The sequence below is a fragment of the Saimiri boliviensis genome, chromosome 20 (genome assembly GCF_048565385.1).
Source record: "Saimiri boliviensis isolate mSaiBol1 chromosome 20, mSaiBol1.pri, whole genome shotgun sequence".
Lineage (NCBI taxonomy): Eukaryota > Metazoa > Chordata > Mammalia > Primates > Cebidae > Saimiri > Saimiri boliviensis.
In genome coordinates, this window is record NC_133468.1 from 9980670 (window position 1) to 9997603 (window position 16934).

Genomic DNA, 16934 nt, shown 5'->3' on the forward strand with positions numbered 1-16934 from the left:
TGCTCAGTGTTTGGCTCGTGCTACCTGCTTGATAAATATCAGCTACTTTTATATTTTGTTATCATTGCTGTTGGTTAGAGTATGTTTCTAAGAAACAGACTTTGGTGCCACATTGGCCAAGGTCATCTTTGTTAGATTCAAATGGAACAATGAGATCGTCTAGTGTCCAATCATTTCTTAGGAACAGACGCATCCAGATAAGTAACTTCCTCCAGGTCACACAGTTAGCTGGGGTGCAAAGCTGAGCCTGAATCCAAGCCACCTGAGCCACATTCTCCTCCTCCTTCTCCTCATTGTACGCTATCCAGTGTACAAAATGTTTTCACGTGTATCTGTCTCCATCATGCCACGCTGCAGCAAACCACGTGCAGAACAAAGAGAACTGGGCCCATGCAGCCTTGTCTGCCTCATTCGCAGTGCATTCTGGGAAACTCCTCCCAGTCCTGGGAGGCCTGGACAGTTAGCATCCTTCTGGCAGGCTTTTTAACATCCAGAGGAAATCAGCATAGTCAACTTCTTTAGGATTTAGTTTGAACTTTAATTTCAACCCTAAGCCTCAACAATATCTCTGTTCTTTGCTCCCTCCATTTCATTTTATTTTTTTAAGATAGAGTCTCAACTCTGTCACCCAGGCTAGAGCGCAGGGGCGCAATCACAGTTCACTTCAGCCTCCGCCTTCTGGGCTCAGGTGATCCTCCCATCTCTGCCTCCTAAGTAGGTGGGACTATAGTTATGTGCCAGTATGACTGCCTAATTTTTTATTTTTTGTAGAGATGAGTTTTACCATGTTGCCCAGGCTGATCTTGAACTCCTGAACTCAAGTGATCCACTCACTTCAGCCTCCCAAAGTGTTGGAATTACAGGCGTGATGGAATTACAGGCGTGAGCCACTGTGCCAGACCTTACTCCTTCCATTTCAAAGGAGAGCTGGAGAAACATTCTCTCTCTCTCTCTCTCTCTCTCTCTCTCTCTCTCTCTGTGTGTGTGTGTGTGTGAGCGTGTGTGTGTGTGTGTTTATATATGTGCGTGTGTGTGTGTGTGTGTGTGTGTGTGTGTGTGTAAAAATTAAAGCAAATGCTCATGGTACAGGATGTTTCCCCTCCCAAGGAAGAGAAAAGGAAAAGCTGGGCTGTAAAACTCGTGCTCTAGGCAACAACCTTGCTGCTAGACAGAAGTCACCTGTGTTGTTACGAATTTTTAAAAGAAACCTGAACTGAATTGTAATTCAGATAAAACAGTGTTTTGCCTAAAAACAAAACGACAAAACCCTAAAACTCTAAGCCATGAGACACTCCGTGGGGTCAGGGTCAGGATGCAGGAGACACAGGCTTCAATCCCAGACAGACTTGAGTTCAAGTCTCAGCTCTGCCATGTACTGGCCGTGAGACCTTGAAAATATCACTGAGCATCCCTGGGTCTCCGTGAAATAGGGACACTACCAACCACCTCCTAGGCTCTTTGTTGGACATAAAATGAGAATATGTATAGAAAGTACCTGATATAGGAAATGTACAGTCAATAAGAGCTGTCATTCAGTGTGACTGTCACCATGGCATGACTTCCCCCAATGCCATTTCAGGCAGAATTCTTAGACAGTTCTACTTGGGAGGGGAAGCCTGAGAAAGCACTGAACCCCTCCACCCATCTTTCACATGAGGAAACTGAGGTCCAGAGAGGTGATTTAGAATGGAACTAGGAAAATTAAAAGCTGGAAATGTCGTAGAAAGTCCTTTCTTGAGCTGTTTTAGGGCAGTCCTGCTGACTCAAGAGGCTAGGGCAGGACAAACAGTGGAGTTGGATGTTTGAGACTTATTTACAAGGCCAGGGCCCACAGCTGGGACTTCAGTGATACTGATACCACAGCCAACTGCACCACCTGTTCCACCAGAGGATTGGGGGCAGCACCAGCCAGGGGGCGGTTGGTCCTGTCTTCAAAGCTGTGGGTCAACTGCCTGGTCAGTGGAAAGTGTCCTTAGGTCCGGTTTCTTGCATAAAATGGGAATCAGACTCCTTGCAAAGACAAATGCTACGCAGAATGAAAGAGTTGCTAATCTCATCTGTGTACTGGGCTGGGCTGAGTGCTGAGTGATTCTCACACATTCACTCATTTGGTTCCCCTGACAACACCCAGGAGGCAGGAACCATCACTTCCCCTTATCCAACAGATATGGAAACTGAGGCTTTGAAGGTGAAGTAACCCACTCAAGGTCACACAACTGCTAAGTGGATGGAAGAATGGGGCCTTGACCTCTGCCTGTCAGACTGCAGATGTCTCTGATGCTGTGCGGGGCATGCGGGGCATGCCCAGTGGGTTCTCTGCGAGTGGCCTCCAAAACCAGCAGCGAGTCATAGAGCAAGGCAGAGAGAGCAGCTAGCTCTGCTCCCCACAAATGGAAAGGCCACTGCAGAGCAGCTTCTAGGACCCAGATTGCTTCAGTGACAGCCAATCACAATCGCTAACACCTCTGCATGGGATGAGAGGGCTGGGAGAACGAAGGGGCGGGTTTCTTGCCCCCTGTGCTAGCTTGCTCCAGCTGCCACAACAAAATACCACAGACTGGGATGCTTAAATCACAGACATTTATTACCTCGTAGTTCCAGAGACTGGAAATCCAAGATCAAGGTGTGGGCAGGGTTGGTTTATCTTGAGGCCTCTCTCCCTGCCTCGCAGATGCCATCTTTATTCACATGTTCTTCTCTCTGTGTGTGTCTGTGTCCTAATTTCCTCTTCTTATCAGGACACCATTCATATTAGATTAAGGGACACCCTAATGGCTTTATTGAACTTCTTCTTTTTCCGAGATGGAGTCTCGCTCTGTCGCCCAGGCTGGAGTGCAATGGACGGTCTTGGCTCACTGCAACCTCCACCTCCCGGGTTCAAGTGATTCCTCTCGAGTAGCTGGGACTACAGGCGTGTGCCACGATGCCCAGCTATTTTTTTTTTTTTTTTTTTTTTTGTATTTTTAGTAGAGTCGAGGTTTCACCATATTGGCTAGGCTGGTCTCAAATTCCTGACCTCATGATCCGCCCACCTCGGCCTCCCATAGTGCTGGGATTACAGGCATGAATCACCGCGCCGGCCTATTTAACTTCTTAACCTCTTTCTTTCTGGCCGGTGCAGTGGCTCATACCTGTAATCCCAGAACTTTGGAAGGCCGAGGTGGGTGGATCACTTGAGGCCAGAAGTTCGAGACCAGCCTGGCCAACATGTTGAAACCCTGTCTCTACTAAAAAATACAACAACAACAACAAAATAGCCAGGTGCACACCTGCAGTCCTAGCTACTCGGGAGGCTGAGCATGAGAATCACTCACTAGAACCTGGGAAGCAGAGGTTGCAGTGAGCTGAGATGGTGCCACTGCACTCCAGCCTGGGTGACAGAGCAAGACTTCATCTGAAAAAAAAAAAAAAAAAAAAAAGATGCTTTCTATAAATAGGGTCACATTTTGAGGTACTAGGGGTTAGGACATCAACATATGAATTTGAGATGGGGGGACCCAGTTCAACCATGACACCTCCCCTAACTGTGAGAGATCAACATGCCTTTCTGGTCCACACACTGTGGCCTGTGGGATATTTCACAGCCTCTCACCAGCATAGACCTCTGAGCCCAGGGCTCCCAGGAGTCTTTGCGGCTGGTCACAGACTGGCCTCTTTGGATTTCCAGCCAGCGAAGTTTCTACTCAAGTGTCATCTCCTGAAAGAGGCCTCTGCTGAACATCTTGTCTAAACAGAGCTCCCCTCCCCCAGCCACACAAATTCTCTTCACGGCATCTATCGTCGCCTAGACTTGGGTGTGTTATTTGCTGGCTTACATATTATCCCTCTACCCACTAAAATGCCAGCTCCATGAAAACAGAAATTTTATTTTGTCCCAGCTGTGCCCCCAGCACTGAAACAATCACCAGAGCCATGGGTTGGAGGGGAGGGGCGGGAAACAGGGAGGGCTGTGTAAGAGGCGCACAGGGAACGGTGGCATCATGCATGTCAGGATGCCTCTGTGCAAAGCCATAGAATGTACGACACAAAAAGGGAACCCTAATGTCTACTATAGGCTTTAGTTAATAAAAATGTGTCAATATTGGCTCATCAGTTTTAACAAATGTAGCACACCAATGCAAGATGTTAATAACAGGTGGCAAGGGGATGGAGGGCTTTAGAAGTAGATGAGAACTCTGTATTTTCCACTCTTTTTTCTATAAACTGCTAAAAACAAAATGAAGTCTACAATTTCTTAAACAGCACATAGCACATAGTAAGTACCCAGTAAATATTTGCTGGTAACTGAAGGATTCAAATGGTCAGCCTCAACTTATGGAAGTTTATGCCATGCCCTGCATGGTAATGCGAAAAACCTAGGTGAAGTATAAGGCATAGACCCTCCAAGGAGTGACAGAACTAGCAGGAAAAAAAAAAACACAAGGTCAATGGCAATTAGGTCAGTGGTAATTAAAACATAAGGTCAGTGGTAAACACAATGTGATGGTAATTAATTCATTCTAAAGCTCCTGTAAATTGCCGGCAGAGAGGCTGCTATTGGCCACCTGCAGACAGTACCCCAGCCCCCACCTGAGTCTGCAGGAATGCCTTGCAATCCATAAAGAAGGAACGACCCCCAACCACTGAGGGTTGCCTGGGTAGGGTATTCCATGGTGTGAGCCACATGACTTCTCAGAGGTCCCCAGCAGGCTAGAGCCCGGCTAGCCTCGGCAATTACCTGTTAATTACACACCATCCCATGGTTTTACTCCATTCCCTGTGTCACTTCCCCAGTCCCTCACCAAGATACCTGGGATCACCTCCCAAATAAAATCTTGCCCCAAATCCTTGACTCAGTGTCTGCCTCCTGAAGAATCTAAACTAAGACACCACCCACTGTAAAATGTGGTACAGAGAAGGCTCTCCATAAGTGGTAACCACTATTATCATGCTACTATTAGCAATAGTAATAACAAATATCATGATGATGAAATAACTGAGACCCCAAGAGGGAGGATCTCTTGCCCTAGTTCATTTCAGAAGGTAGATGGCGAAGGGGTTTCTAATCTAGTTCTATCTGACTTTAACGTTGATGGGAACTCATACACCCACACACCTATGCACTCTGGGTTAAAATGCCTGCTGTGGATTCCCAGGGCTCCTAATGAGCTGCTATTAGATGATAAGGATGGCTGGAGTAATCCCAGAGAATTTCCTGGAGGAAGTGGCATGCAATCTAAAGAAAAGAACACAGATTCTGGCTCAGATTTGTGATTGGGTTCTATGCCCCTGAGTAGCTGACTTTAACTGCTTGGAGGCTTAGTAATCCCATTAGAAACGGGAATAATGGGGCCCAGCTCACACAATTGTTATGAAGAGTAAATGTATTGGTGAAGAAAACAGGTTTTAGACTGAGAGAACTCTGGGTTGGGATCCCAGTATTGTTACTGATAAGCTTAGAAAATACTCTTAATCTCTATAAGCCAAAGTTCTTTCATTTGTAAAATGGAAATAATATTAATTCCTACCAGTAGAATTCTAGTGAGAGTTAAATAAGATAGCACATGCAAATTCCTTAACATAGTGTATGAATTACAGTCAATGCCCACTAAATGTTTGGTACTTTTCATCAAGATATTAGTGGAGGGGGCCGGGCGCGGTGGCTCAAGCCTGTAATCCCAGCACTTTGGGAGGCCGAGGCGGGTGGATCACAAGGTCGAGAGATCGAGACCAACCTGGTCAACATGGTGAAACCCCGTCTCTACTAAAAATACAAAAAAAATTAGCTGGGCATGGTGGCACGTGCCTATAATCCCAGCTACTCAGGAGGCTGAGGCAGGAGAATTGCCTGAGCCCAGGAGGCGGAGGTTGCGGTGAGCCGAGATCGCGCCATTGCACTCCAGCCTGGGTAACAAGAGCGAAACTCCATCTCAAAAAAAAAAAAAAAAAAAAGATATTAGTGGCAATGGAGTAAATTGGTGCAAACTATTTTGGCTAACAATATGGCACATCAAATTAAAAATGTACATACCCGTGGCCCAGCAATGCCACCTTTAGGGGTTTGTCCTATGGATGTATTAAGTAACATGTGTGAGAGGCCGGGCGCGGTGGCTCAAGCCTGTAATCCCAGCACTTTGGGAGGCCGAGGCGGGTGGATCACGAGGTCAACAGATCGAGACCAACCTGGTCAACGTGGTGAAACCCCGTCTCTACTAAAAAATACAAAAAAATTAGCTGGGCATGGTGGCGCATGCCTATAATCCCAGCTACTCAGGAGGCTGAGGCAGGAGAATTGCCTGAACCCAGGAGGCGGAGGCAGCGGTGAGCCGAGATCACGCCATTGCACTCCAGCCTGGGTAACAAGAGCGAAACTCCGTCTCAAAAAAAAAAAAAAAAAAAAAAAGATACATGTGTGAGAATGCTAAGTGGAATATTGTTTGTAACAGCAAAACACTGGAAACAACTCAACTGCCTCAACAGTGAGGGAGCTGGTTACATCAATGATAGCAATACCCGCACAAAAAAAATACCAGGCAGTTGTTCAAAGAAGAAATGCAAATTCATGAGCGGGATATGCAGAATAGTGTTCAAGACATACTGGTAAGTAAAAAAGCAAGTGATAAAAGAGGTATATATATTAACCTGTATTTAAAAAAATTTTTTGAGACAAGCTCTTGCTCGGTCACCCAGGCGAGTGCAGTGGCTCAATCGCAGCTCATTGCAACCTCCTCCTCCCGGGCTCAAGCCATCCTCCCAAGTAGCTGGGACCACAGCCATCTACCACCACACCTGGCTAGTTTTTTATGTTTTTACTAGAGATGGGGTTTCACCATGTTGCCCAGGCTGATCTCAAACTCCTGGGCTCAAGAGATCCTGTAATCTCACCTGTTGGGATTACAGGAGTGAGCCACTACACCTGGCCTTGTTTTGTGTTTTGTTTGTTTGTTTGTTTGTTTGTTTTGTCTTGTTCAAGATGGAGTTTCGCTCTTGTTGCCCAGGCTGGAGTGCAATGGCGCAATCTTGTCTCACTGCAACCTCTGCCTCCTGGGTTCAAGGGATTCTTCTGCCTCCGCCTCCCAAGTAGCTGTAATTACAGGCCCAGCTCTGTTTTGTTTTTTAAAAGCATACTGATATGCTTAGATATATTCTAAAAATATTCTCAAGTAAGTGTGAACCCAAAGTATCTGAGACAGGTCTTAATCCATTTAGAAAGTTTATTTTGCCAAGGTTAAGGAAGCGCCCATGACATCCTCAGGAGGTCCTGGCATCAAAAATTGTATAGCCCCAAGGTAGTCAAGACACAGCTTGTTTTTTATATATTTTAGGGAGACATGAAACATCAATCAATATGTATAAGATGTACATTGGTTAGGTCCGGAAACGTGGAGGGGGTGGGTTTCCAAGGCATAGGTAGACAAGAGACAAATAGTTGCATTCTTTTGAGTCTTTAATCAGCCTTTCGCTGAATACACAATTTACTTGTGGTGGGGGTGGGGTAGAAGGATAGTCACTTATGCCTCAGTCTGGCTCAGTGAATCAGCATTTTTATTGAACAATAGGGCAGAGGAAGCAATCAGATATCCATTTGTTTCAGGTGAGCAGAGGAATGACTTTCTGTCCCACATCTGTGAAGATCAGCTGTTGGTTTGCATTGCCCGGGTGAAATTCAAGGGAACTGCTTTAGGGTAAAGATCTCCAGGCCCGCAAGGAATTTCCTCGTGGGAAAATTGTGAGGAAGCCATGAAGATTTTAATCATCTCTGTAGCTGTCTTATTGAGGAATAAAATGGGCAGTGGGTTTGCCTGACAAAGTTCCCAGCTTGACGTTTCCCTTTGGCCTACTGATTTTGGGGTCCCAAGATTTATTTTCCTTTCGCAAAATGATTAACAGTGATTATTCTAGAGCAGTGGTTCTTGCAAGGGCAAGTTTGCCTCCTACGGGACATTTGGCAAAGACTGGAGTCATTTTCTTGGTTGTCACAGATAGAAGGGGGGTGCCACTGTCATTGAGTGGCTAGAAGCCAAGAATGCGTCTCAACATTCTGCAGTGCACAGACCAGCCCACGACAAAAACATTGTTTGGCCCAAGATGTCAATAATGCTGAGGGTGAGAAAGCACTGAGGGGTTTAAGAGGTGGAGTGATCTCAAATGTGGGGAAGAATAATTTTTCATATCATGCTTCTCTGTTGCTTGCATTATATTAATAGCAACAACTACAAAAATCTGTCCACTCCTAGCGGTGAGCTAATACGTGTAAAATGCCAGCATATAGTAGGTGACCACAAGGTGTTCTTTCCCTGCTGGCCTCTAGCTTTTACTTCTGCAGAAATGGGTGTGCTAACACCTGCTCTGGGGGTGGCTATGGGCTCATTTGAGGCTGCAATTCAGGCCCTGACCACCTGGCTCTGGGTGCTTCTGTTAAACGCACCAACCTGCTTGGGGGCAGCTTGCCATATCCTTCCCTCTGCCACTGGCTATTCTTCTGCTGAAGTTCAAGGGCCCCCAGCTGCTTTTCAAAGCAGGAACACTTCTTCAAAGCACACCCTGAGTTTGAATAGCCACATTCTTGCCTGGAAGAAGTTTTGATTTGGTTTCCGTGGCACTGAACCAGATGTTGCTGGGTCCCTGAAGACAGGGCTGCCAGATAAAATTCAGGACATCCAGTTAAATGTCCCATGCAATATCTGGGCTATACTTACACTAAAAAAATTATTCATCATCTGGAATCCAAATTAAATTGAATTCACACATATATAGTCGTTGTTTTAATCCGGCAACTCTACTGTCCAAGCAATGTAGAGATGAACCGTGAACTCTTTTCCAAGGAGCTGATCTCATCGGAGAGGGATTTTGATTTTGTTCCATCAAAAGGCTTACTCACTTACCAAGGGAGCTTGGATCCTGCTGGGAGGCTGAGGTGGTCACTGCCTCTGACAGTTTCAGAAGATCTCAGGCTCCTGGGGCTTATCCAGGCTGGTTGCGAGGGTCTTTTCTGGAACATGTTTGGCCGGGTCATTAGGAAGGAGGAGGAGGGGTTGAGAGCAGAGAGCAGAAGCGAATGGAGTTCAGCCCTTGGGACGCCTCCCTACCATAGGCCCCATCTGAAGCCCTATTGTATGCTTGTAAGTTCAGATGGTCCTTCTTAAAGAGGGGCTGCACACTGTATGAGCCCCCCGGTCCACCAAGCCTGGGTCTGATCCTGGCTGAGAGGACAGTGCTCTGAAGTTGTTTATCCAGTACCTGCTATGTGCCCAGCCTTGAGCACACTTAACCCTCAGCCAGCATCCTGGGCTAGGGCTCACTGTGGGCATTCTACAAAGGAGGAAACTGAGGCTCAGAGTGGTAGAGTAACTCCCCCAATGACACACAGCTGGGAAGAGGGAAAAAAAAAAAAAATTCGAACCTAGGTTGAGTCTCCTGTTTGCTGAGGACAGCACTCAGGACCCTGGTTCCTTGGGACCCGTTGGAAGGAGAGACTTGCCTCCCTGAGGGTCTCTGCTGGGTCTCAACATTGCAGAAAGGTGCTGTCCTTTTAGGGGAAGCTGGGGCCCTAGCCAGGGTCAGAGCGGGAGTAGGTTCTGGGAGCACAACTGAAAGTTTCAGAATGATGCTTGACGTCCAAAAATATCAAGCACCGATTTCATGGCAGGCACAGTTGCTAAGAGACTTCACAAGCATCATCTCATTTAACCTCCCAGCAACCTTGTGACAGTTTGATAATGAGCTACGTTTTGCAGATGAGACAACCGAAGCTCAAAGAAATGCTGTAGGTGCCCCAAAGCACTCAGTGGGTAAGGAAAACAGGGATTTGAAGCCAGGCCTCCTGCCAGAAGGCAGGCAGCTCAGGAGGCAGAAGAGGCAGCACTGGGCTCCTGCGGGGGCAGTTCGAGGACTGTTATATTAGTCTCCTGTTACTGCTGTAAAAGGTTACTAGGAGCTTAGAACAACACAAATTTATTACCTTACAGTTCTGAAGGTCAGGAGTCCAAAATGGGTCTCACTGGGCTAAAACCAGTGTGTCAGCAGGATTGCATCCCTCCTGGAGGCTTTTAGGAGAGAAGCCATATCTTTGCTTTTTCCAGTTTCTGGAAGCCACCTGTATACCCTAGTTCACGACCCTTCCCTCCAACTCCAAAGCCAGCAGCATAACATCTTCCAGACTCTCTCTGACTCTCACTTTTGGCCTTTCTTCTCCATTTTTTAAGGATCCTAGCAATTACCCCAGACTCAGCCACATAATGCAAAATAATCTCTCCAGCACGAGATCCTTTACTTCAGATCTCAAAGTCTCTTTAACGATGTAAGGCACCACGGTCACAGATCTTGTGGATTAGGACATGGATGTCTTTGGAGGTGACATTGTTCTGGCCATCACAGTGCTGCCTTGGCCTTAGGTGGTCTCTGTCTCTGTTCTGGGAGTGAGGGGTGAAGTCATGGGGCTGGAGGAGGGGACAGGAATGGGGCTGGTGGTTGAAGAGGGGAAGTGAAACAAATATTCTTAATGTGGGATCATGGGCAGAGGGGTCACGGGGTGGCCTCCCTGAGACATCTCCAGCCAAGAATCTGAGGAGACCACTCTGGGCACTGCCATCTTCTAAGGGGCACAGAACCATGCCAGGGACCACCTAACTGCAAGAAAGCCTAGAAAATGCAATTCAGCTGTGTGCTCAGGAAGACAAGGAAAGCATGGCTATTGTTCAAAGTAGTGCAAGAAGTTGGTAGGAGGGTACTCCAGACAGATGGACCCCCTAGACTCTCAGGACGGTCACCCAGGACTGCATTATTGGGTGGGACTAGGGAGAGACCCAGACAGAAGGACAGGTAATGGCTGGGCGGTTCACAGCCAATTATGCTTGAACAGTATAGCCCTTTCACCCAGAAGTTCAGTTCCTATGAGTTTATACTACAAATAGGTCCACTCCTGCATGAAATGACATGTGCAAACGTAATTACTACAGTTCATTTATAAATTAGAAATAACCTAACTGTCCATCAATAGGGGACTATCCTGGTAGTAGAGTCAGAGTGGAGTTCTACGCTGTCAAGAAGGCTCTTTGCATACCATCACAAAAAAAATCTCAGACAAAAATAAGGATCAGGATACTATGTTCAGCATGCTACAACTAGGACAAAACTGGGCGAAAGAAAGAATGGATATATATTAGTTATATTTGCATAAAACATCACTGCAAGATTATGCATGAAACTGATAGCACTGGCTGCCTTGAGGGAGGAGAAAGACTGTGTGCCCGAGAAAGGGTGGGAGGGAGGTTTGTCATGATTGACTCTTTTCACTCTTCAAATGTGGAACAAAATGAGTGTATATGCTGTGTCCCCTACTTTTTTTTTTTTTTTTTGAGACAGAGTCTCGCTCTGTTGCTCAGGCTGGAGTGCAGTGGCTCAAACTCGGCTCCCTGTAACCTCCGCCTCCCGGGTTCAAGCAGTTCTCTGCCTCAGCCTCCCAAGTAGTTAGGATTACAAGCACCTGCCACCACGCCTAGCTAATTTTTGTATTTTTAGTAGAGACGGGGTTTCACTATCTGGGTCAGGCTGGCCTTGAACTCCTGACCTTGTGATCCACCCACCTCGGCCTCCCAAAGTGCTGGGATGACAGTCATGAGCCACCGCACCTGGGGTGTTCCCTATTAATAAATGAATGGTTAAAGTGTTTTAAAGAATCCTTTGAAATCCTACATTCAAAGAAATACTCGATTGTCTAAGTTGGAAGAAACTTCAGCCATTTGAGCCAAGCTACCCCTAAGTGATGGTCTTGAGCGTCAACTCTGCCCATGACCCCCTTTAAGAGCCAGAGAATCTTTTCTTTTCTTTTTTTTTTTTTTTTTTTTTTTTTTTTTTTTTTTTTTTTTGCAACACAGTCTTGCTCTGTTGCCCAGGCTGCAATGCAGTGGTGCAGTCACAGCTGACTGCATCCTCGACCTCCTGGGCTCCAGCCATCCTCCCACCTCAGCCTCCTGAGTAACTGGGACCGCAGGCGCAGGGCACCACACCGAACTAATTAAGGGCCAGGGAATCTGATTGCCCAACATGGTCACTTCCCTCCCACCATTCCCCACTGCTGCACCCAGGGCCAGACAGCTGAGCGTGTGGCGGTGTCCAGTTCCCCTTGCTCGGCTTCCTCCAGACTTCGGCACACAATGATCCATCTCTCTGGGGGACCTTCCCACCTGCTTCTTGCACTGCTCTCGGCAATAGCCGTGCTCGCCTTGTGTTCCTGAGCACACAGCTGAATTGCATTTTGTAAGCTCCCTTGCAGTTAGGTGTAGTCAAAAGCGAGGTCTTTTAGGAGGTCACTGAGGTTAAATAATGTCATCAGGGTGGGGCTATAATGCAGTAGGAGTTGTGGCTTTATAAGAAAAGGAAGAGAGCATGCTTTTTCTCTCTCAGCATTATTTTTTATTTTCATTACCATCATTGTCTTTATTGGTTTAGTATATATTCGTTGCATCCCTCCTGTTCCTTCCCTTTCCCCAGGAAAATCTGACCCAGATGTCCATCCTCCCTTCCTCCATGCTCCCCTGGGCCCTGGGGAAGCTGACTTTTCCACCATAGCTCAAGCAGCTAGTTGGATTGGTCAAGGACCTTCCCACTCCTGCAGCAGTGACTGGGTCTGTCTCTTTTTTGTCTCTTCCTGGTTCCTCCTCATTTCCAGCCTCTCCCTGCCACTGCTCAGTCTCTGACTTTTGCTTCTTTACCTGTATTCTCTCTCCAGGTGGCCACAGCAGATCCATAGATTTTAATACCATCCTCATCAGAGGTTGTAGTCATTGATTGCATTGTACATCAACTCTAGCTCTACAATGCAATCACCTGGGGGGCTTGTAAAAGTCTCAGTGCCTGACAGCAACCCACCAGTTCTATCAGACTCTGAAGACTCAAGCATCCGCAGTTTTTAAAGCTCCCACGTGAATCCACAGAAGCTAGGCTTGGGAAGTGCCACTGGAGGCAGGGACGGAAGACCTGGCGGTCACCAGGACCTCGCTTTGGGTAGCGGCAGTGGACGTGCGAGTGGCTGCACTTTCTGGGTATGTTTCAAAGGTAGGGTGAGCAGGGTCTTCTAAAGAATCAGATGTCCAGTGTTAAAGCAACAGAGGAGTCAAGGATAACACTAAGGTTTCAGCCTGAGGAACTAGACAGAGGACATCATAGGAAGAGCAGGTTTGGGAGGGGTCAGAAATCAGATTGAGGTTCGATTAAGCTGGAGATGATTAGTATGAAGATTAGACATCCAAATGGAGACCTGAAGTTGGAGCTGATCACAAAATATGGACATAAAGGGAGAGTCATGCTCAAGAGAGTGGAGAGTCGGCGATAAGGATTTGGGAGTCCTCAGCACATAGACCCACGCCTCTCAACCTCATCTGTGCATAGCCTCTCTTGGGGAGGGCTTTTAAAATCCTGATTCCTAGGCCCTGTCCCTGACGGATGACATCAGAACCTCTGTGGGAAGACCCCAGGCAGCTGTATTTTCTAATTGTAAAATTAGAAAATTCTCAATGCCCGACAGGTGATTCCACTGTGCAGCCAAGATTAAACACCTCTGTTTTAAAACCTAAATGAGACTGAGACATTTCTCCAAGCAAAATCCTCCATGGGCCTCCTATCTAAGTCAACGTAGAGGCTGGCCATGATGGCTTACGCCTGTAATCTCAGCACTTTGGGAGGCCAGGGTAGGTGGATCACCTGAGATCAGGAGTTCGAGATCAGCCTGGCCAAAACAGGTTGAAACCCTGACTCTACTAAAAATACAAAAATTAGCCAGGCATGGTGGCAGGCACCTGTAATCCCAGCTACTCGGGAGGCTGAAACATGAGAATTGCTTGAACCTGGGAGGCGGAGGTTATAGTGAGCTGAGATCATGCCACTGCGCTCCAGCCTGGGCGACAAGAGCAAAATTCTGTCTCAAAAAAACAAAACAACAACAAAAACAAAAACCAAAAACAGCGTAGAAGCCAGAATACTCACCACGGGCCTCCAGGGCCGTACCTCCTGCCCCCCTTACCTCCCTGACCCCAGCCCCTCTCCTACCATGTCCCCCTCCCTTACTCTGCTTTAGTCATTTGGCTTCCTTGTTGTTTGTGAAATATACCAGGTATACTTCTGCCTCAGGGCCTTTGCATCACTGTCGCCACTGCCCGGAATGCCCTTCCCCTTGATGCCCTCGTGGCTCGCTCCCTCACCTCCTTCACTGTCTGCTTAGACCACTCCAGTTAACATCACAACTTCCCCTGCTACCACTCCGCATCTGCCTTCTCTGCTGCACTTTTCTCCATAGCACTGATAATATCTAGCAGTACTGCGTATTTTACTTATTTCTCTCTTGCTAGAAAATGTCAAGTTTTAGAACTTTCTTCTATTTTGTTCATAGCTATGCTGCCTTTGGCAGGTACTTAGTAAATATCTGTTGAAAGGAGAAATATGTTAAGCCAGTCTTTGCCAACAGGAACCACAGGGGCTGACTTAGGAATGGGCACGAGACCCAATTTAGGCAACTGAGTTGCAAGGGAGGCTGACCGGGGACTTCTAGGAAAGCCCCGAAGAGATGTCGTGTAGATTGTAGCTTCAGTGCATTGTGGGGTGAGGGAGCACCCCAGTGGGGTGGAACTAAGGGGAAAGGGGACCCCAGACCCAGACAGTCCCCAGCTAACCACCGCTTTGTTGTTTGTGCCAGTCACAGATTTTTTTGCTATTGTTTTGTGTTCTGTTTGTTTTCATTTTGAAGATTGTCTGGGAGGTGGCTGTAGCCTTTTCAAACAAATTAAAACTCTCCCGGTATGACCTGACTTTTTCTCAGGACACGTGAAGGCTTCATTTCTGAGCGCAACACTCCCTTTAGAGCTGCAGCTCTGGAAGCCAAGGAGTCAAGGAGGGAGTCCCGGTTCTGCCATCAATTTGCAAGTCTGCTTCCCAAGCTGGGCCTCAGTTTCCCTGTTCTTGAAGGAGAAAAGCCTGAATGTCTTTTCTAGGTCCTCCTGGCTGGGAGAGTGTGTGACGATCCCCAATGTTTTGGGATTCTGTTCCTTATTTCAGCTTCACAGAGCAGGCAACAGGACAGGGCTTGCCAAGCAGACTCTCTGACCAAGAAAACCAAATCAATGTGTTCCCACCCTTCACTAAAGCACACCATGCCTGCTGGCCTGCTGGTTTTATCCAGGATGTAGCTACAGTTCAGGGGAGGGTGGCAGTGCAGGAGCAGCAAAGGGAGCTGTTGAAGGGGTCTCTACTGAAGAAGACCCTGGGGCCCGGGAGGGAGGCTGAAGGTGGCATCGATTTTTACCTGACTTAATTGCTCACCTAACAAGTACGTACTAGGTGCCCACACCTCAGCAGGTGCTGGAACCATGGGCTCCGATGTCAATGTGTTGTGTCGTTATGGAGTGCCAGCACTTTCTATGCGTTGTCTTACCCTATCTTCACAATATCCCCATGGGGTAGCTACCAATATCATCTTTTTGGTACTTAAGGAAATTAGGGCCCAGAGAGGGTAAGAAACATGCTCTGGGTCTCATGGAGAAAGTGTCACAGCTGAGATTTAAACCCAGGTCATCAACTCCTGACTTCTGAGCCATGCTTTTAACTGCTTCCCAATGGCTCCTGTCCATCCACTGAACCTAGGAATGTCCAGTTTCTGGGCATCTACTCTGGTCCTGTGCTGGCAACTGGGGGTACAGCCACAAATTGGACTGTCCAGAGCCCATGGAGGGGCTCCAAGAGCTCAACACAGGACCCAGGTGTCCAGATGCACTTGAGAAAACCCATAGCCTGTTGGTCTGCTACCACACATGGAGTCCTGTTCCCGCATAGGTTCAGAGAGTTTGGCCCACTCATCCATCCATCCATCCATCCGTCCGTCTGTCCATCCACTTACTTATTCATAGCTCACTCATTCACTTAAACATTCACTCAACCCCTGTGGCCCACTCTGTACCAGGCTCTGGGCTAAGATTTGGCGATAAACCTCACCAGGAGAGACCATTGCCTCACCACTGACGGCATAAAGGAGGGTCAGACAGTAAACAGAAGCAGATGAGATGGTTCAGGGTGGGAGGGGTGCTGGGAAGACAATAAAATCAGGCGGAGAACTGAAGAGAGACTGGGAATGAGAGAGGCACTTTAGGTGGGGCAGTTAGAGGAGGTCCCTAAGGAGATGACTTTACAATGTGGCCAGAATGAGGAGAAAGGGCCAGCCCAGGGGAGCGCAAAGCCTGCAGAGCTGGAAGAATTGGAGTGTGCTAGGAGGTGACAGAAGGCCTCTTTGGACTGGGAGTAAGAGGCCTCTGTGATGCTGGGGTGTGGTCAGCTCCAGACACTCTGTATCTACAACTGGTGCTCACTCCAGCAACCAGTGCCTGGCTCCTTCTGCAGGGGCCTCTCTTGGAAACACTCCAGCTCATAGACAGCGGTGACTGTGGTCCAGGCCCCTCCTTCTCCAGGGTGGGGCTGGCAGGTGTCACCAGTCTCTGCTGTCATGGGTCAAGAAGTGGGGCCTTCCTGAAAGGGCATCAGCCATGGCTGACCTTAGCTTGGCCTCTACATTCTTCAGACTGTGGGTTTCTTCCCCCAGCCCCAGGGGTTGGGGCTTTACAAAGCCTTCTGTGCTGTAGCAGAGAGGCTAAGCGACTGGACTGAGGTCGCTTAGCAGGTACCCGGGCAGATGAGTCCAGAATTCCTCCTTTGTCTCCAGTTTCTACTCATGATTTTCCATCCTAGGTGGTCTGTCTCTAGGCAGAATATATCTTTCCTTCTATTCCTGAATGTTTACCCAGCCTGGGCTTAAATAAAGCAATATATGGGGAAAAGGCAAGGTTTCCTTGCACCTGTACTTTTCTTTTTTTTTTTTTTTTGGAGATGGACTGTTTCTCTTGTTGCCCAGGCTGGAGCACAATGGCGCGATCTCAACTCACTGCAACCTCCGCCTCCCAGGTTCAAGTGATTCT